We start from the raw sequence: 20,898 nt of genomic DNA, 5'->3' as shown, positions 1-20,898 counted from the left end.
CGCTCATGCTGGTATTGTCGGTCAACCCAGTCGACGTGAAGTCGATACAATGTCCACTCGGATATCGAGAGCGTATTCAACAGAAGCGGGAGGGAGAAACCAAGCTGCGGCTGCGCAAGCCTAAAAACCTAACGGGCGAATCCAGAGGGCGGTAGCAAGGCCAGTCGCACGAAGGAGTGGCTGTTAGTTGGGAGTTTGATGACGTAAGAGTGACTTACGCAAAAAAGCGCCAGAGAAATGCTTAACTCTGTGTTATTAAAGTGGGGTGGGTTATTATGGTACGCTGTGTCTTAAAAAATTGACTGGGTTTTGCCACAAGCAAGAAGTCTAGGAGTTCCCTCCTACCTTGCTTGGCTACGGCGCCCTCTTTTCAGTGTCAGGGCACCCTTTTCGTGATGTTGATAACATTTTATGGCGCAAGTGCTTTTATGGTAAAAGAGCGCCAACGCACAAGGTGTTTTCGTCTGTTCGATATTGGGTCAGAGACAAATTTCCCAAGCAGTAAACGCTAACAAAGCCGAACAAAGGCGTAGGGAAAGCTTGCTCATCCCCTAAAAAAATGAACGACAGCATGGTGGGTGGTACTCATAAAAATTTCGAATTGCATGCGACAGTACGTTTCATAAAATGGCAGTTAAAAACCAACTAAACGTGGACCATTGCAGTGCTGACATTCCCACGGCTTCACCGACAGGTTCAATATGATGAAGCATATTCGTATCCACACAGGCGAAAAGCCATTCCAGTGCACACATTGCAGAAAAACGTTCACCCAGAAGCATAGTATGATGACACACAATCGCACCCACACCGGCAAGAGACCATTCAAGTGCACTCACTGCAGCAAGACCTTCACTAGAAAAGATTTACTGTCTGCCCATCTCCGCATCCACACGGTCGAGAGGCCATACCAGTGCAACCTATGTCCACTGGCTTTTACGCAAAAAATGAATCTAAAGAGGCATGTGAAAACCCACAAGAAGTGAGCATTTCTGTGACATTTACTTAAGGGCACTTGCCTGTTAACAAGAACTTAAATACTGAATGGAAAGCTGCACACTCCCATTAAACTCTTGCCCCTTTTCTAAGCATCCAGGGTCACACATATAGACTGCCTTCATTCATTGCTCTGATTGACAAATTTTCCTGCCTATTCATTTCCATTGGGCTCATTTTTATGCAGCATAGAAAATTTCCCCAGTATTCAAGGCGGCAATTTGCCGCGTTTTCACGCGGATAGGATTTTAAATATATCACCTCCAATCCAGGATTCCCGCGATCAAACGGGCTAGCCGAAAAGGATGTTCAGGTGGTAAAGAGCCTGCTCAAGAAAACTACCGAAGCAAAGCAGGATTTCTATCCGGCACTTTTGGCGTACAGGACTTCTCCTTTGGAGGGTGGACAGACTCCAGCAGCTATCCTCCAAGGCCACAGACTACGGACAACTCTGCCTGACTACCGATCTGGACCAGCCCACAAAATCGTCAAGCATCCACAGCTTCGGTCCCCAGCGCGGCCGCTGTGCGCGCTCAACGATGCAGGCTTCGTGAGTGTCCGAAGCGGTACATGGGCCACTAAAGGACAGGTCCTGAAATCGTCAACGTACCCCAGGTCCTACCATGTGATGCTGGAGGAGGAGCGGACCCTTCGGTGCAATCGCAAACACCTGCTCCCGACGGGAGAAGCCTTCCAACTTGACTTCAGTCACGGCAACGATGTGGGGGAGCTGTAGTGCATGAGTTCAAGTGCGCCCGTCAATGACGCAGCTAACAACACCACAGCAGCCCCTGCCCTGCCTCACAGTCTGCCTCCAAACAACCCCCCCACCCCCCCGGAGCTCCCAAAGACAGACAAAAGCACCACCAGGACTAGAATACGACCAAAACTTTGAACAGATTTCTTGAGTTCCCTGTGCTCATATTTTCGCGTGTTACTTTCTGTTACAAGCTGTACCGTCACAAAACTTTGACACGGTCCATTTGAAAATAACGGCATAGTTCAATTCCTTTCACTGCAACAAAAGAGGATGTGACGTATCGCGCCTGGCTTCGAACGACAAGCTTGATAAGCCGAAGGGGCGTTGCCCCGTTTCTGGGTATAAAAGCGAGCGCGCAATTAAGCTTGCGGGATTCGTGCCATGGCACTGCGCTCATGCTGGTATTGTCGGTCAACCCAGTCGACATGAAGTCGATACAATGTCCACTCGGATTTCGAGAGCGTATTCAACAGAAGCGTGAGGGAGAAACCAAGCTGCGACTGCGCAAGCCTAAAAACCTAACGGGCGAATCCAAAGGGCGCTAGCAAGGCCAGTCGCACGAAGGAGTGGCTGTTAGTTGGGAGTTTGATGACGTAAGAGTGACTAACGCAAAAAAGCGCCAGAGAAATGCTTAACTCTGTGTTATTAAAGTGGGGTGGGTTATTATGGTATGCTGTGTCTTAAAAAATTGACTGGGTTTTGCCACAAGCAAGAAGTCTAGGAGTTCCCTCCTACCGTGCTTGGCTACGGCGCCCACTTGTCAGTGTCAGGGCACCCTTTTCGTGATGTTCATAACTTTTTATGGCGCAAGTGCTTTTATGGTAAAAGAGCGCCAACGCACAAGGTGTTTTCGTCTGTTCGATATTGGGTCAGAGACAAATTTCCCAAGCAGTAAACGCTAACAAAGCCGAACAAAGGCGTAGGGAAAGCTTGCTCATCCCCTAAAAGAATGAACGACAGCATGGTGGGTGGTACTCATAAAAATTTCGAATTGCATGCGACAGTACGACAGTACGTTTCATAAAATGGCAGTTAAAAACCAACTAAACGTGGACCATTGCAGTGCTGACATTCCCACGGCTTCACCGACAGGTCCAATATGATGAAGCATATTCGTATCCACACAGGCGAAAAGCCATTCCAGTGCACACATTGCAGAAAAACGTTCACCCAGAAGCATAGTATGATGACACACATTCGCACCCACACCGGCAAGAGACCATTCAATTGCACTCACTGCAGCAAGACCTTCACTAGAAAAGATTTACTGTCTGCCCATCTCCGCATCCACACGGCCGAGAGGCCATACCAGTGCAACCTATGTCCACTGGCTTTTACGCAAAAAATGAATCTAAAGAGGCATGTGAAAACCCACAAGAAGTGAGCATTTCTGTGACATTTACTTAAGGGCACTTGCCTGTTAACAAGAACTTAAATACTGAATGGAAAGCTGCACACTCCCATTAAACTCTTGCCCCTTTTCTAAGCATCCAGGGTCACACATATAGACTGCCTTCATTCATTGCTCTGATTGACAAATTTTGCTGCCTATTCATTTCCATTGGGCTCATTTTTATGCAGCATATAAAATTTCCCCAGTATTCAAGGCGGCAATTTGCCGCGTTTTCACGCGGATAGGATTTTAAATATATCACCTCCAATCCAGGATTCCCGCGATCAAACGGGCTAGCCGAAAAGGATTTTCAGGTGGTAAAGAGCCTGCTCAAGAAAACTACCGAAGCAAAGCAGGATTTCTGTCCGGCACTTTTGGCGTACAGGACTTCTCCTTTGGAGGGTGGACAGACACCAGCAGCTATCCTCCAAGGCCACAGACTACGGACAACTCTGCCTGACTACCGATCTGGACCAGCCCACAAAGTCGTCAAGCATCCACAGCTTCAGTCCCCAGCGCGGCCGCTGTCGGCGCTCAACGATGCAGGCTTCGTGAGTGTCCGAAGCAGTACATGGGCCACTAAAGGACAGGTCCTGAAATCGTCAACGTACCCCAGGTCCTACCATGTGATGCTGGAGGAGGAGCGGACCCTTCGGCGCAATCGCAAACACCTGCTGCCGACGGGAGAAGCCTTCCAACTTGACTTCAGTCACGGCAACGATGAGGGGGAGCTGTAGTGCGTGAGTTCAAGTGCGCCCGTCAATGACGCAGCTAACAACACCACAGCAGCCCCTGCCCTGCCTGACAGTGTGCCTCCAAACCCCCCCCCCCCGGACCTCCCAAAGACAGACAAAAGCACCACCAGGACTAGAATACGACCAAAACAGATTTCTTGAGCTCGCTGTGCTCATATTTTCGCGTGTTACTTTCTGTTACAAGCTGTACCGTCACAAAACTTTGACACGGTCCATTTGAAAATAACGGCATAGTTCAATTCCTTTCACTGCAACAAAAGAGGATGTGACGTATCGCGCCTGGCTTCGAACGACAAGCTTGATAAGCCGAAGGGGCGTTGCCCCGTTTCTGGGTATAAAAGCGAGCGCGCAATTAAGCTTGCGGGATTCGTGCCATGGCACTGCGCTCATGCTGGTATTGTCGGTCAACCCAGTCGACGTGAAGTCGATACAATGTCCACTCGGATTTCGAGAGCGTATTCAACAGAAGCGGGAGGGAGAAACCAAGCTGCGGCTGCGCAAGCCTAAAAACCTAACGGGCGAATCCAGAGGGCGCTAGCAAGGCCAGTCGCACGAAGGAGTGGCTGTTAGTTGGGAGTTTGATGACGTAAGAGTGACTTACGCAAAAAAGCGCCAGAGAAATGCTTAACTCTGTGTTATTAAAGTGGGGTGGGTTATTATGGTACGCTGTGTCTTAAAAAATTGACTGGGTTTTGCCACAAGCAAGAAGTCTAGGAGTTCCCTCCTACCTTGCTTGGCTACGGCGCCCTCTTTTCAGTGTCAGGGCACCCTTTTCGTGATGTTGATAACTTTTTATGGCGCAAGTGCTTTTATGGTAAAAGAGCACCAACGCACAAGGTGTTTTCGTCTGTTCGATATTGGGTCAGAGACAAATTTCCCAAGCAGTAAACGCTAACAAAGCCGAACAAAGGCGTAGGGAAAGCTTGCTCATCCCCTAAAAAAATGAACGACAGCATGGTGGGTGGTACTCATAAAAATTTCGAATTGCATGCGACAGTACGTTTCATAAAATGGCAGTTAAAAACCAACTAAACGTGGACCATTGCAGTGCTGACATTCCCACGGCTTCACCGACAGGTTCAATATGATGAAGCATATTCGTATCCACACAGGCGAAAAGCCATTCCAGTGCACACATTGCAGAAAAACGTTCACCCAGAAGCATAGTATGATGACACACAATCGCACCCACACCGGCAAGAGACCATTCAAGTGCACTCACTGCAGCAAGACCTTCACTAGAAAAGATTTACTGTCTGCCCATCTCCGCATCCACACGGCCGAGAGGCCATACCAGTGCAACCTATGTCCACTGGCTTTTACGCAAAAAATGAATCTAAAGAGGCATGTGAAAACCCACAAGAAGTGAGCATTTCTGTGACATTTACTTAAGGGCACTTGCCTGTTAACAAGAACTTAAATACTGAATGGAAAGCTGCACACTCCCAATAAACTCTTGCCCCTTTTCTAAGCATCCAGGGTCACACATATAGACTGCCTTCATTCATTGCTCTGATTGACAAATTTTCCTGCCTATTCATTTCCATTGGGCTCATTTTTATGCAGCATAGAAAATTTCCCCAGTATTCAAGGCGGCAATTTGCCGCGTTTTCACGCGGATAGGATTTTAAATATATCACCTCCAATCCAGGATTCCCGCGATCAAACGGGCTAGCCGAAAAGGATGTTCAGGTGGTAAAGAGCCTGCTCAAGAAAACTACCGAAGCAAAGCAGGATTTCTATCCGGCACTTTTGGCGTACAGGACTTCTCCTTTGGAGGGTGGACAGACTCCAGCAGCTATCCTCCAAGGCCACAGACTACGGACAACTCTGCCTGACTACCGATCTGGACCAGCCCACAAAGTCGTCAAGCATCCACAGCTTCGGTCCCCAGCGCGGCCGCTGTGCGCGCTCAACGATGCAGGCTTCGTGAGTGTCCGAAGCGGTACATGGGCCACTAAAGGACAGGTCCTGAAATCGTCAACGTACCCCAGGTCCTACCATGTGATGCTGGAGGAGGAGCGGACCCTTCGGTGCAATCGCAAACACCTGCTCCCGACGGGAGAAGCCTTCCAACTTGACTTCAGTCACGGCAACGATGTGGGGGAGCTGTAGTGCATGAGTTCAAGTGCGCCCGTCAATGACGCAGCTAACAACACCACAGCAGCCCCTGCCCTGCCTCACAGTGTGCCTCCAAACAACCCCCCCACCCCCCCGGAGCTCCCAAAGACAGACAAAAGCACCACCAGGACTAGAATACGACCAAAACTTTGAACAGATTTCTTGAGTTCGCTGTGCTCATATTTTCGCGTGTTACTTTCTGTTACAAGCTGTACCGTCACAAAACTTTGACACGGTCCATTTGAAAATAACGGCATAGTTCAATTCCTTTCACTGCAACAAAAGAGGATGTGACGTATCGCGCCTGGCTTCGAACGACAAGCTTGATAAGCCGAAGGGGCGTTGCCCCGTTTCTGGGTATAAAAGCGAGCGCGCAATTAAGCTTGCGGGATTCGTGCCATGGCACTGCGCTCATGCTGGTATTGTCGGTCAACCCAGTCGACGTGAAGTCGATACAATGTCCACTCGGATTTCGAGAGCGTATTCAACAGAAGCGTGAGGGAGAAACCAAGCTGCGGCTGCGCAAGCCTAAAAACCTAACGGGCGAATCCAGAGGGCGCTAGCAAGGCCAGTCGCACGAAGGAGTGGCTGTTAGTTGGGAGTTTGATGACGTAAGAGTGACTAACGCAAAAAAGCGCCAGAGAAATGCTTAACTCTGTGTTATTAAAGTGGGGTGGGTTATTATGGTACGCTGTGTCTTAAAAAATTGACTGGGTTTTGCCACAAGCAAGAAGTCTAGGAGTTCCCTCCTACCGTGCTTGGCTATGGCGCCCTCTTGTCAGTGTCAGGGCACCCTTTTCGTGATGTTGATAAATTTTTATGGCGCAAGTGCTTTTATGGTAAAAGAGCGCCAACGCACAAGGTGTTTTCGTCTGTTCGATATTGGGTCAGAGACAAATTTCCCAAGCAGTAAACGCTAACAAAGCCGAACAAAGGCGTAGGGAAAGCTTGCTCATCCCCTAAAAGAATGAACGACAGCATGGTGGGTGGTACTCATAAAAATTTCGAATTGCATGCCACAGTACGACAGTACGTTTCATAAAATGGCAGTTAAAAACCAACTAAACGTGGACCATTGCAGTGCTGACATTCCCACGGCTTCACCGACAGGTCCAATATGATGAAGCATATTCGTATCCACACAGGCGAAAAGCCATTCCAGTGCACACATTGCAGAAAAACGTTCACCCAGAAGCATAGTATGATGACACACATTCGCACCCACACCGGCAAGAGACCATTCAAGTGCACTAACTGCAGCAAGACCTTCACTAGAAAAGATTTACTGTCTGCCCATCTCCGCATCCACACGGCCGAGAGGCCATACCAGTGCAACCTATGTCCACTGGCTTTTACGCAAAAAATGAATCTAAAGAGGCATGTGATGTGAAAACCCACATGAAGTGAGCATTTCTGTGACATTTACTTAAGGGCACTTGCCTGTTAACAAGAACTTAAATACTGAATGGAAAGCTGCACACTCCCATTAAACTCTTGCCCCTTTTCTAAGCATCCAGGGTCACACATATAGACTGCCTTCATTCATTGCTCTGATTGACAAATTTTGCTGCCTATTCATTTCCATTGGGCTCATTTTTATGCAGCATAGAAAATTTCCCCAGTATTCAAGGCGGCAATTTGCCGCGTTTTCACGCGGATAGGATTTTAAATATATCACCTGCAATCCAGGATTCCCGCGATCAAACGGGCTAGCCGAAAAGGATGTTCAGGTGGTAAAGAGCCTGCTCAAGAAAACTACCGAAGCAAAGCAGGATTTCTGTCCGGCACTTTTGGCGTACAGGACTTCTCCTTTGGAGGGTGGACAGACACCAGCAGCTATCCTCCAAGGCCACAGACTACGGACAACTCTGCCTGACTACCGATCTGGACCAGCCCACAAAGTCGTCAAGCATCCACAGCTTCAGTCCCCAGCGCGGCCGCTGTCGGCGCTCAACGATGCAGGCTTCGTGAGTGTCCGAAGCGGTACATGGGCCACTAAAGGACAGGTCCTGAAATCGTCAACGTACCCCAGGTCCTACCATGTGATGCTGGAGGAGGAGCGGACCCTTCGGCGCAATCGCAAACACCTGCTCCCGACGGGAGAAGCCTTCCAACATGACTTCAGTCACGGCAACGATGTGGGGGAGCTGTAGTGCGTCAGTTCAAGTGCGCCCGTCAATGACGCAGCTAACAACACCACAGCAGCCCCTGCCCTGCCTCACAGTGTGCCTCCAAACAACCCCCCCACCCCCCCGGAGCTCCCAAAGACAGACAAAAGCACCACCAGGACTAGAATACGACCAAAACTTTGAACAGATTTCTTGAGTTCGCTGTGCTCATATTTTCGCGTGTTACTTTCTGTTACAAGCTGTACCGTCAAAAAACTTTGACACGGTCCATTTGAAAATAACGGCATAGTTCACTTCCTTTCACTGCAACAAAAGAGGATGTGACGTATCGCGCCTGGCTTCGAACGACAAGCTTGATAAGCCGAAGGGGCGTTGCCCCGTTTCTGGGTATAAAAGCGAGCGCGCAATTAAGCTTGCGGGATTCGTGCCATGGCACTGCGCTCATGCTGGTATTGTCGGTCAACCCAGTCGACGTGAAGTCGATACAATGTCCACTCGGATTTCGAGAGCGTATTCAACAGAAGCGTGAGGGAGAAACCAAGCTGCGGCTGCGCAAGCCTAAAAACCTAACGGGCGAATCCAGAGGGCGCTAGCAAGGCCAGTCGCACGAAGGAGTGGCTGTTAGTTGGGAGTTTGATGACGTAAGAGTGACTAACGCAAAAAAGCGCCAGAGAAATGCTTAACTCTGTGTTATTAAAGTGGGCTGGGTTATTATGGTACGCTGTGTCTTAAAAAATTGACTGGGTTTTGGCACAAGCAAGAAGTCTAGGAGTTCCCTCCTACCGTGCTTGGCTACGGCGCCCTCTTGTCAGTGTCAGGGCACCCTTTTTGTGATGTTGATAACTTTTTATGGCGCAAGTGCTTTTATGGTAAAAGAGCGCCAACGCACAAGGTGTTTTACTCTGTTCGATATTGGGTCAGAGACAAATTTCCCAAGCAGTAAACGCTAACAAAGCCGAACAAAGGCGTAGGGAAAGCTTGCTCATCCCCTAAAAGAATGAACGACAGCATGGTGGGTGGTACTCATAAAAATTTCGAATTGCATGCGACAGTACGACAGTACGTTTCATAAAATGGCAGTTAAAAACCAACTAAACGTGGACCATTGCAGTGCTGACATTCCCACGGCTTCACCGACAGGTCCAATATGATGAAGCATATTCGTATCCACACAGGCGAAAAGCCATTCCAGTGCACACATTGCAGAAAAACGTTCACCCAGAAGCATAGTATGATGACACACATTCGCACCCACACCGGCAAGAGACCATTCAAGTGCACTCACTGCAGCAAGACCTTCACTAGAAAAGATTTACTGTCTGCCCATCTCCGCATCCACACGGCCGAGAGGCCATACCAGTGCAACCTATGTCCACTGGCTTTTACGCAAAAAATGAATCTAAAGAGGCATGTGATGTGAAAACCCACAAGAAGTGAGCATTTCTGTGACATTTACTTAAGGGCACTTACCTGTTAACAAGAACTTAAATACTGAATGGAAAGCTGCACACTCCCATTAAACTCTTGCCCCTTTTCTAAGCATCCAGGGTCACACATATAGACTGCCTTCATTCATTGCTCTGATTGACAAATTTTGCTGCCTATTCATTTCCATTGGGCTCATTTTTATGCAGCATAGAAAATTTCCCCAGTATTCAAGGCGGCAATTTGCCGCGTTTTCACGCGGATAGGATTTTAAATATATCACCTGCAATCCAGGATTCCCGCGATCAAACGGGCTAGCCGAAAAGGATGTTCAGGTGGTAAAGAGCCTGCTCAAGAAAACTACCGAAGCAAAGCAGGATTTCTGTCCGGCACTTTTGGCGTACAGGACTTCTCCTTTGGAGGGTGGACAGACACCAGCAGCTATCCTCCAAGGCCACAGACTACGGACAACTCTGCCTGACTACCGATCTGGACCAGCCCACAAAGTCGTCAAGCATCCACAGCTTCAGTCCCCAGCGCGGCCGCTGTCGGCGCTCAACGATGCAGGCTTCGTGAGTGTCCGAAGCGGTACATGGGCCACTAAAGGACAGGTCCTGAAATCGTCAACGTACCCCAGGTCCTACCATGTGATGCTGGAGGAGGAGCGGACCCTTCGGCGCAATCGCAAACACCTGCTCCCGACGGGAGAAGCCTTCCAACATGACTTCAGTCACGGCAACGATGTGGGGGAGCTGTAGTGCGTGAGTTCAAGTGCGCCCGTCAATAACGCAGCTAACAACACCACAGCAGCCCCTGCCCTGCCTCACAGTGTGCCTCCGAATCCCCCCCCCCCCGGAGCTCCCAAAGACAGACAAAAGCACTACCAGGACTAGAATACGACCAAAACTTTGAACAGATTTCTTCAGCTCGCTGTGCTCATATTTTCGCGTGTTACTTTCTGTTACAAGCTGTACCGTCACAAAACTTTGACACGGTCCATTTGAAAATAACGGCATAGTTCAATTCCTTTCACTGCAACAAAAGAGGATGTGACGTATCGCGCCTGGCTTCGAACGACAAGCTTGATAAGCCGAAGGGGCGTTGCCCCGTTTCTGGGTATAAAAGCGAGCGCGCAATTAAGCTTGCGGGATTCGTGCCATGGCACTGCGCTCATGCTGGTATTGTCGGTCAACCCAGTCGACGTGAAGTCGATACAATGTCCACTCGGATTTCGAGAGCGTATTGAACAGAAGCGTGAGGGAGAAACCAAGCTGCGGCTGCGCAAGCCTAAAAACCTAACGGGCGAATCCAAAGGGCGCTAGCAAGGCCAGTCGCACGAAGGAGTGGCTGTTAGTTGGGAGTTTGATGACGTAAGAGTGACTAACGCAAAAAAGCGCCAGAGAAATGCTTAACTCTGTGTTATTAAAGTGGGGTGGGTTATTATGGTATGCTGTGTCGTAAAAAATTGACTGGGTTTTGCCACAAGCAAGAAGTCTAGGAGTTCCCTCCTACCGTGCTTGGCTACGGCGCCCTCTTGTCAGTGTCAGGGCACCCTTTTCGTGATGTTGATAACTTTTTATGGCGCAAGTGCTTTTATGGTAAAAGAGCGCCAACGCACAAGGTGTTTTCGTCTGTTCGATATTGGGTCAGAGACAAATTTCCCAAGCAGTAAACGCTAACAAAGCCGAACAAAGGCGTAGGGAAAGCTTGCTCATCCCCTAAAAGAATGAACGACAGCATGGTGGGTGGTACTCATAAAAATTTCGAATTGCATGCGACAGTACGACAGTACGTTTCATAAAATGGCAGTTAAAAACCAACTAAACGTGGACCATTGCAGTGCTGACATTCCCACGGCTTCACCGACAGGTCCAATATGATGAAGCATATTCGTATCCACACAGGCGAAAAGCCATTCCAGTGCACACATTGCAGAAAAACGTTCACCCAGAAGCATAGTATGATGACACACATTCGCACCCACACCGGCAAGAGACCATTCAATTGCACTCACTGCAGCAAGACCTTCACTAGAAAAGATTTACTGTCTGCCCATCTCCGCATCCACACGGCCGAGAGGCCATACCAGTGCAACCTATGTCCACTGGCTTTTACGCAAAAAATGAATCTAAAGAGGCATGTGATGTGAAAACCCACAAGAATGAGCATTTCTGTGACATTTACTTAAGGGCACTTGCCTGTTAACAAGAACTTAAATACTGAATGGAAAGCTGCACACTCCCATTAAACTCTTGCCCCTTTTCTAAGCATCCAGGGTCACACATATAGACTGCCTTCATTCATTGCTCTGATTGACAAATTTTGCTGCCTATTCATTTCCATTGGGCTCATTTTTATGCAGCATAGAAAATTTCCCCAGTATTCAAGGCGGCAATTTGCCGCGTTTTCACGCGGATAGGATTTTAAATATATCACCTCCAATCCAGGATTCCCGCGATCAAACGGGCTAGCCGAAAAGGATGTTCAGGTGGTAAAGAGCCTGCTCAAGAAAACTACCGAAGCAAAGCAGGATTTCTGTCCGGCACTTTTGGCGTACAGGACTTCTCCTTTGGAGGGTGGACAGACACCAGCAGCTATCCTCCAAGGCCACAGACTACGGACAACTCTGCCTGACTACCGATCTGGACCAGCCCACAAAGTCGTCAAGCATCCACAGCTTCAGTCCCCAGCGCGGCCGCTGTCGGCGCTCAACGATGCAGGCTTCGTGAGTGTCCGAAGCGGTACATGGGCCACTAAAGGACAGGTCCTGAAATCGTCAACGTACCCCAGGTCCTACCATGTGATGCTGGAGGAGGAGCGGACCCTTCGGCGCAATCGCAAACACCTGCTCCCGACGGGAGAAGCCTTCCAACATGACTTCAGTCACGGCAACGATGTGGGGGAGCTGTAGTGCGTCAGTTCAAGTGCGCCCGTCAATGACGCAGCTAACAACACCACAGCAGCCCCTGCCCTGCCTCACAGTGTGCCTCCAAACAACCCCCCCACCCCCCCGGAGCTCCCAAAGACAGACAAAAGCACCACCAGGACTAGAATACGACCAAAACTTTGAACAGATTTCTTGAGTTCGCTGTGCTCATATTTTCGCGTGTTACTTTCTGTTACAAGCTGTACCGTCAAAAAACTTTGACACGGTCCATTTGAAAATAACGGCATAGTTCACTTCCTTTCACTGCAACAAAAGAGGATGTGACGTATCGCGCCTGGCTTCGAACGACAAGCTTGATAAGCCGAAGGGGCGTTGCCCCGTTTCTGGGTATAAAAGCGAGCGCGCAATTAAGCTTGCGGGATTCGTGCCATGGCACTGCGCTCATGCTGGTATTGTCGGTCAACCCAGTCGACGTGAAGTCGATACAATGTCCACTCGGATTTCGAGAGCGTATTCAACAGAAGCGTGAGGGAGAAACCAAGCTGCGGCTGCGCAAGCCTAAAAACCTAACGGGCGAATCCAGAGGGCGCTAGCAAGGCCAGTCGCACGAAGGAGTGGCTGTTAGTTGGGAGTTTGATGACGTAAGAGTGACTAACGCAAAAAAGCGCCAGAGAAATGCTTAACTCTGTGTTATTAAAGTGGGCTGGGTTATTATGGTACGCTGTGTCTTAAAAAATTGACTGGGTTTTGGCACAAGCAAGAAGTCTAGGAGTTCCCTCCTACCGTGCTTGGCTACGGCGCCCTCTTGTCAGTGTCAGGGCACCCTTTTTGTGATGTTGATAACTTTTTATGGCGCAAGTGCTTTTATGGTAAAAGAGCGCCAACGCACAAGGTGTTTTACTCTGTTCGATATTGGGTCAGAGACAAATTTCCCAAGCAGTAAACGCTAACAAAGCCGAACAAAGGCGTAGGGAAAGCTTGCTCATCCCCTAAAAGAATGAACGACAGCATGGTGGGTGGTACTCATAAAAATTTCGAATTGCATGCGACAGTACGACAGTACGTTTCATAAAATGGCAGTTAAAAACCAACTAAACGTGGACCATTGCAGTGCTGACATTCCCACGGCTTCACCGACAGGTCCAATATGATGAAGCATATTCGTATCCACACAGGCGAAAAGCCATTCCAGTGCACACATTGCAGAAAAACGTTCACCCAGAAGCATAGTATGATGACACACATTCGCACCCACACCGGCAAGAGACCATTCAAGTGCACTCACTGCAGCAAGACCTTCACTAGAAAAGATTTACTGTCTGCCCATCTCCGCATCCACACGGCCGAGAGGCCATACCAGTGCAACCTATGTCCACTGGCTTTTACGCAAAAAATGAATCTAAAGAGGCATGTGATGTGAAAACCCACAAGAAGTGAGCATTTCTGTGACATTTACTTAAGGGCACTTACCTGTTAACAAGAACTTAAATACTGAATGGAAAGCTGCACACTCCCATTAAACTCTTGCCCCTTTTCTAAGCATCCAGGGTCACACATATAGACTGCCTTCATTCATTGCTCTGATTGACAAATTTTGCTGCCTATTCATTTCCATTGGGCTCATTTTTATGCAGCATAGAAAATTTCCCCAGTATTCAAGGCGGCAATTTGCCGCGTTTTCACGCGGATAGGATTTTAAATATATCACCTGCAATCCAGGATTCCCGCGATCAAACGGGCTAGCCGAAAAGGATGTTCAGGTGGTAAAGAGCCTGCTCAAGAAAACTACCGAAGCAAAGCAGGATTTCTGTCCGGCACTTTTGGCGTACAGGACTTCTCCTTTGGAGGGTGGACAGACACCAGCAGCTATCCTCCAAGGCCACAGACTACGGACAACTCTGCCTGACTACCGATCTGGACCAGCCCACAAAGTCGTCAAGCATCCACAGCTTCAGTCCCCAGCGCGGCCGCTGTCGGCGCTCAACGATGCAGGCTTCGTGAGTGTCCGAAGCGGTACATGGGCCACTAAAGGACAGGTCCTGAAATCGTCAACGTACCCCAGGTCCTACCATGTGATGCTGGAGGAGGAGCGGACCCTTCGGCGCAATCGCAAACACCTGCTCCCGACGGGAGAAGCCTTCCAACATGACTTCAGTCACGGCAACGATGTGGGGGAGCTGTAGTGCGTGAGTTCAAGTGCGCCCGTCAATAACGCAGCTAACAACACCACAGCAGCCCCTGCCCTGCCTCACAGTGTGCCTCCGAATCCCCCCCCCCCCGGAGCTCCCAAAGACAGACAAAAGCACTACCAGGACTAGAATACGACCAAAACTTTGAACAGATTTCTTCAGCTCGCTGTGCTCATATTTTCGCGTGTTACTTTCTGTTACAAGCTGTACCGTCACAAAACTTTGACACGGTCCATTTGAAAATAACGGCATAGTTCAATTCCTTTCACTGCAACAAAAGAGGATGTGACGTATCGCGCCTGGCTTCGAACGACAAGCTTGATAAGCCGAAGGGGCGTTGCCCCGTTTCTGGGTATAAAAGCGAGCGCGCAATTAAGCTTGCGGGATTCGTGCCATGGCACTGCGCTCATGCTGGTATTGTCGGTCAACCCAGTCGACGTGAAGTCGATACAATGTCCACTCGGATTTCGAGAGCGTATTGAACAGAAGCGTGAGGGAGAAACCAAGCTGCGGCTGCGCAAGCCTAAAAACCTAACGGGCGAATCCAAAGGGCGCTAGCAAGGCCAGTCGCACGAAGGAGTGGCTGTTAGTTGGGAGTTTGATGACGTAAGAGTGACTAACGCAAAAAAGCGCCAGAGAAATGCTTAACTCTGTGTTATTAAAGTGGGGTGGGTTATTATGGTATGCTGTGTCGTAAAAAATTGACTGGGTTTTGCCACAAGCAAGAAGTCTAGGAGTTCCCTCCTACCGTGCTTGGCTACGGCGCCCTCTTGTCAGTGTCAGGGCACCCTTTTCGTGATGTTGATAACTTTTTATGGCGCAAGTGCTTTTATGGTAAAAGAGCGCCAACGCACAAGGTGTTTTCGTCTGTTCGATATTGGGTCAGAGACAAATTTCCCAAGCAGTAAACGCTAACAAAGCCGAACAAAGGCGTAGGGAAAGCTTGCTCATCCCCTAAAAGAATGAACGACAGCATGGTGGGTGGTACTCATAAAAATTTCGAATTGCATGCGACAGTACGACAGTACGTTTCATAAAATGGCAGTTAAAAACCAACTAAACGTGGACCATTGCAGTGCTGACATTCCCACGGCTTCACCGACAGGTCCAATATGATGAAGCATATTCGTATCCACACAGGCGAAAAGCCATTCCAGTGCACACATTGCAGAAAAACGTTCACCCAGAAGCATAGTATGATGACACACATTCGCACCCACACCGGCAAGAGACCATTCAATTGCACTCACTGCAGCAAGACCTTCACTAGAAAAGATTTACTGTCTGCCCATCTCCGCATCCACACGGCCGAGAGGCCATACCAGTGCAACCTATGTCCACTGGCTTTTACGCAAAAAATGAATCTAAAGAGGCATGTGATGTGAAAACCCACAAGAATGAGCATTTCTGTGACATTTACTTAAGGGCACTTGCCTGTTAACAAGAACTTAAATACTGAATGGAAAGCTGCACACTCCCATTAAACTCTTGCCCCTTTTCTAAGCATCCAGGGTCACACATATAGACTGCCTTCATTCATTGCTCTGATTGACAAATTTTGCTGCCTATTCATTTCCATTGGGCTCATTTTTATGCAGCATAGAAAATTTCCCCAGTATTCAAGGCGGCAATTTGCCGCGTTTTCACGCGGATAGGATTTTAAATATATCACCTCCAATCCAGGATTCCCGCGATCAAACGGGCTAGCCGAAAAGGATGTTCAGGTGGTAAAGAGCCTGCTCAAGAAAACTACCGAAGCAAAGCAGGATTTCTGTCCGGCACTTTTGGCGTACAGGACTTCTCCTTTGGAGGGTGGACAGACACCAGCAGCTATCCTCCAAGGCCACAGACTACGGACAACTCTGCCTGACTACCGATCTGGACCAGCCCACAAAGTCGTCAAGCATCCACAGCTTCAGTCCCCAGCGCGGCCGCTGTCGGCGCTCAACGATGCAGGCTTCGTGAGTGTCCGAAGCGGTACATGGGCCACTAAAGGACAGGTCCTGAAATCGTCAACGTACCCCAGGTCCTACCATGTAATGCTGGAGGAGGAGCGGACCCTTCGGCGCAATCGCAAACACCTGCTCCCGACGGGAGAAGCCTTCCAACATGACTTCAGTCACGGCAACGATGTGGGGGAGCTGTAGTGCGTGAGTTCAAGTGCGCCCGTCAATAACGCAGCTAACAACACCACAGCAGCCCCTGCCCTGCCTCACAGTGTGCCTCCGAACCCCCCCCCCCCCGGAGCTCCCAAAGACAGACAAAAGCACTACCAGGACTAGAATACGACCAAAACTTTGAACAGATTTCTTCAGCTCGCTGTGCTCATATTTTCGCGTGTTACTTTCTGTTACAAGCTGTACCGTCACAAAACTTTGACACGGTCCATTTGAAAATAACGGCATAGTTCAATTCCTTTCACTGCAACAAAAGAGGATGTGACGTATCGCGCCTGGCTTCGAACGACAAGCTTGATAAGCCGAAGGGGCGTTCCCCCGTTTCTGGGTATAAAAGCGAGCGCGCAATTAGGCTTGCTTGATTCGTGCCATGGCACTGCGCTCATGCTGGTATTGTCGGTCAACCCAGTCGACGTGAAGTCGATACAATGTCCACTCGGATTTCGAGAGCGTATTCAACAGAAGCGTGAGGGAGAAACCAAGCTGCGGCTGCGCAAGCCTAAAAACCTAACGGGCGAATCCAAAGGGCGCTAGCAAGGCCAGTCGCACGAAGGAGTGGCTGTTAGTTGGGAGTTTGATGACGTAAGAGTGACTAACGCAAAAAAGCGCCAGAGAAATGCTTAACTCTGTGTTATTAAAGTGGGGTGGGTTATTATGGTATGCTGTGTCTTAAAAAATTGACTGGGTTTTGCCACAAGCAAGAAGTCTAGGAGTTCCCTCCTACCGTGCTTGGCTACGGCGCCCTCTTGTCAGTGTCAGGGCATCCTTTTCGTGAGGTTGATAACTTTTTATGGCGCAAGTGCTTTTATGGTAAAAGAGCGCCAACGCACAAGGTGTTTTCGTCTGTTCGATATTGGGTCAGAGACAAATTTCCCAAGCAGTAAACGCTAACAAAGCCGAACAAAGGCGTAGGGAAAGCTTGATCATCCCCTAAAAGAATGAACGACAGCATGGTGGGTGGTACTCATAAAAATTTCGAATTGCATGCGACAGTACGACAGTACGTTTCATAAAATGGCAGTTAAAAACCAACTAAACGTGGACCATTGCAGTGCTGACATTCCCACGGCTTCACCGACAGGTCCAATATGATGAAGCATATTCGTATCCACTCAGGCGAAAAGCCATTCCAGTGCACACATTGCAGAAAAACGTTCACCCAGAAGCATAGTATGATGACACACATTCGCACCCACACCGGCAAGAGACCATTCAATTGCACTCACTGCAGCAAGACCTTCACTAGAAAAGATTTACTGTCTGCCCATCTCCGCATCCACACGGCCGAGAGGCCATACCAGTGCAACCTATGTCCACTGGCTTTTACGCAAAAAATGAATCTAAAGAGGCATGTGATGTGAAAACCCACAAGAAGTGAGCATTTCTGTGACATTTACTTAAGGGCACTTGCCTGTTAACAAGAACTTAAATACTGAATGGAAAGCTGCACACTCCCATTAAACTCTTGCCCCTTTTCTAAGCATCCAGGGTCACACATATAGACTGCCTTCATTCATTGCTCTGATTGACAAATTTTGCTGCCTATTCATTTCCATTGGGCTCATTTTTATGCAGCATAGAAAATTTCCCCAGTATTCAAGGCGGCAATTTGCCGCGTTTTCACGCGGATAGGATTTTAAATATATCACCTCCAATCCAGGATTCCCGCGATCAAACGGGCTAGCCGAAAAGGATGTTCAGGTGGTAAAGAGCCTGCTCAAGAAAACTACCGAAGCAAAGCAGGATTTCTGTCCGGCACTTTTGGCGTACAGGACTTCTCCTTTGGAGGGTGGACAGACACCAGCAGCTATCCTCCAAGGCCACAGACTACGGACAACTCTGCCTGACTACCGATCTGGACCAGCCCACAAAGTCGTCAAGCATCCACAGCTTCAGTCCCCAGCGCGGCCGCTGTCGGCGCTCAACGATGCAGGCTTCGTGAGTGTCCGAAGCGGTACATGGGCCACTAAAGGACAGGTCCTGAAATCGTCAACGTACCCCAGGTCCTACCATGTGATGCTGGAGGAGGAGCGGACCCTTCGGCGCAATCGCAAACACCTGCTCCCGACGGGAGAAGCCTTCCAACATGACTTCAGTCACGGCAACGATGTGGGGGAGCTGTAGTGCGTGAGTTCAAGTGCGCCCGTCAATAATGCAGCTAACAACACCACAGCAGCCCCTGCCCTGCCTCACAGTGTGCCTCCGAACCCCCCCCCCCCCCCCGGAGCTCCCAAAGACAGACAAAAGCACTACCAGGACTAGAATACGACCAAAACTTTGAACAGATTTCTTCAGCTCGCTGTGCTCATATTTTCGCGTGTTACTTTCTGTTACAAGCTGTACCGTCACAAAACTTTGACACGGTCCATTTGAAAATAACGGCATAGTTCAATTCCTTTCACTGCAACAAAAGAGGATGTGACGTATCGCGCCTGGCTTCGAACGACAAGCTTGATAAGCCGAAGGGGCGTTGCCCCGTTTCTGGGTATAAAAGCGAGCGCGCAATTAAGCTTGCGGGATTCGTGCCATGGCACTGCGCTCATGCTGGTATTGTCGGTCAACCCAGTCGACGTGAAGTCGATACAATGTCCACTCGAATTTCGAGAGCGTATTCAACAGAAGCGTGAGGGAGAAACCATGCTGCGGCTGCGCAAGCCTAAAAACCTAACGGGCGAATCCAAAGGGCGCTAGCAAGGCCAGTCGCACGAAGGAGTCGCTGTTAGTTGGGAGTTTGATGACGTAAGAATGACTAACGCAAAAAAGCGCCAGAGAAATGCTTAACTCTGTGTTATTAAAGTGGGGTGGGTTATTATGGTATGCTGTGTCTTAAAAAATTGACTGGGTTTTGCCACAAGCAAGAAGTCTAGGAGTTCCCTCCTACCGTGCTTGGCTACGGCGCCCACTTGTCAGTGTCAGGGCACCCTTTTCGTGATGTTGATAACTTTTTATGGCGCAAGTGCTTTTATGGTAAAAGAGCGCCAACGCACAAGGTGTTTTCGTCTGTTCGATATTGGGTCAGAGACAAATTTCCCAAGCAGTAAACGCTAACAAAGCCGAACAAAGGCGTAGGGAAAGCTTGCTCATCCCCTAAAAGAATGAACGACAGCATGGTGGGTGGTACTCATAAAAATTTCGAATTGCATGCGACAGTACGACAGTACGTTTCATAAAATGGCAGTTAAAAACCAACTAAACGTGGACCATTGCAGTGCTGACATTCCCACGGCTTCACCGACAGGTCCAATATGATGAAGCATATTCGTATCCACACAGGCGAAAAGCCATTCCAGTGCACACATTGCAGAAAAACGTTCACCCAGAAGCATAGTATGATGACACACATTCGCACCCACACCGGCAAGAGACCATTCAATTGCACTTGCTGCAGCAAGACCTTCACTAGAAAAGATTTACTGTCTGCCCATCTCCGCATCCACACGGCCGAGAGGCCATACCAGTGCAACCTATGTCCACTGGCTTTTACGCAAAAAATGAATCTAAAGAGGCATGTGATGTGAAAACCCACAAGAATGAGCATTTCTGTGACATTTACTTAAGGGCACTTGCCTGTTAACAAGAACTTAAATACTGAATGGAAAGCTGCACACTCCCATTAAACTCTTGCCCCTTTTCTAAGCATCCAGGGTCACACATATAGACTGCCTTCATTCATTGCTCTGATTGACAAATTTTGCTGCCTATTCATTTCCATTGGGCTCATTTTTATGCAGCATAGAAAATTTCCCCAGTATTCAAGGCGGCAATTTGCCGCGTTTTCACGCGGATAGGATTTTAAATATATCACCTCCAATCCAGGATTCCCGCGATCAAACGGGCTAGCCGAAAAGGATGTTCAGGTGGTAAAGAGCCTGCTCAAGAAAACTACCGAAGCAAAGCAGGATTTCTGTCCGGCACTTTTGGCGTACAGGACTTCTCCTTCGGAGGGTGGACAGACACCAGCAGCTATCCTCCAAGGCCACAGACTACGGACAACTCTGCGTGACTACCGATCTGGACCAGCCCACAAAGTCGTCAAGCATCCACAGCTTCAGTCCCCAGCGCGGCG

Source organism: Amblyomma americanum, chromosome 1, assembly GCF_052857255.1.
Source record: "Amblyomma americanum isolate KBUSLIRL-KWMA chromosome 1, ASM5285725v1, whole genome shotgun sequence".
Lineage (NCBI taxonomy): Eukaryota > Metazoa > Arthropoda > Arachnida > Ixodida > Ixodidae > Amblyomma > Amblyomma americanum.
This window is presented reverse-complemented; position numbering follows the sequence as displayed.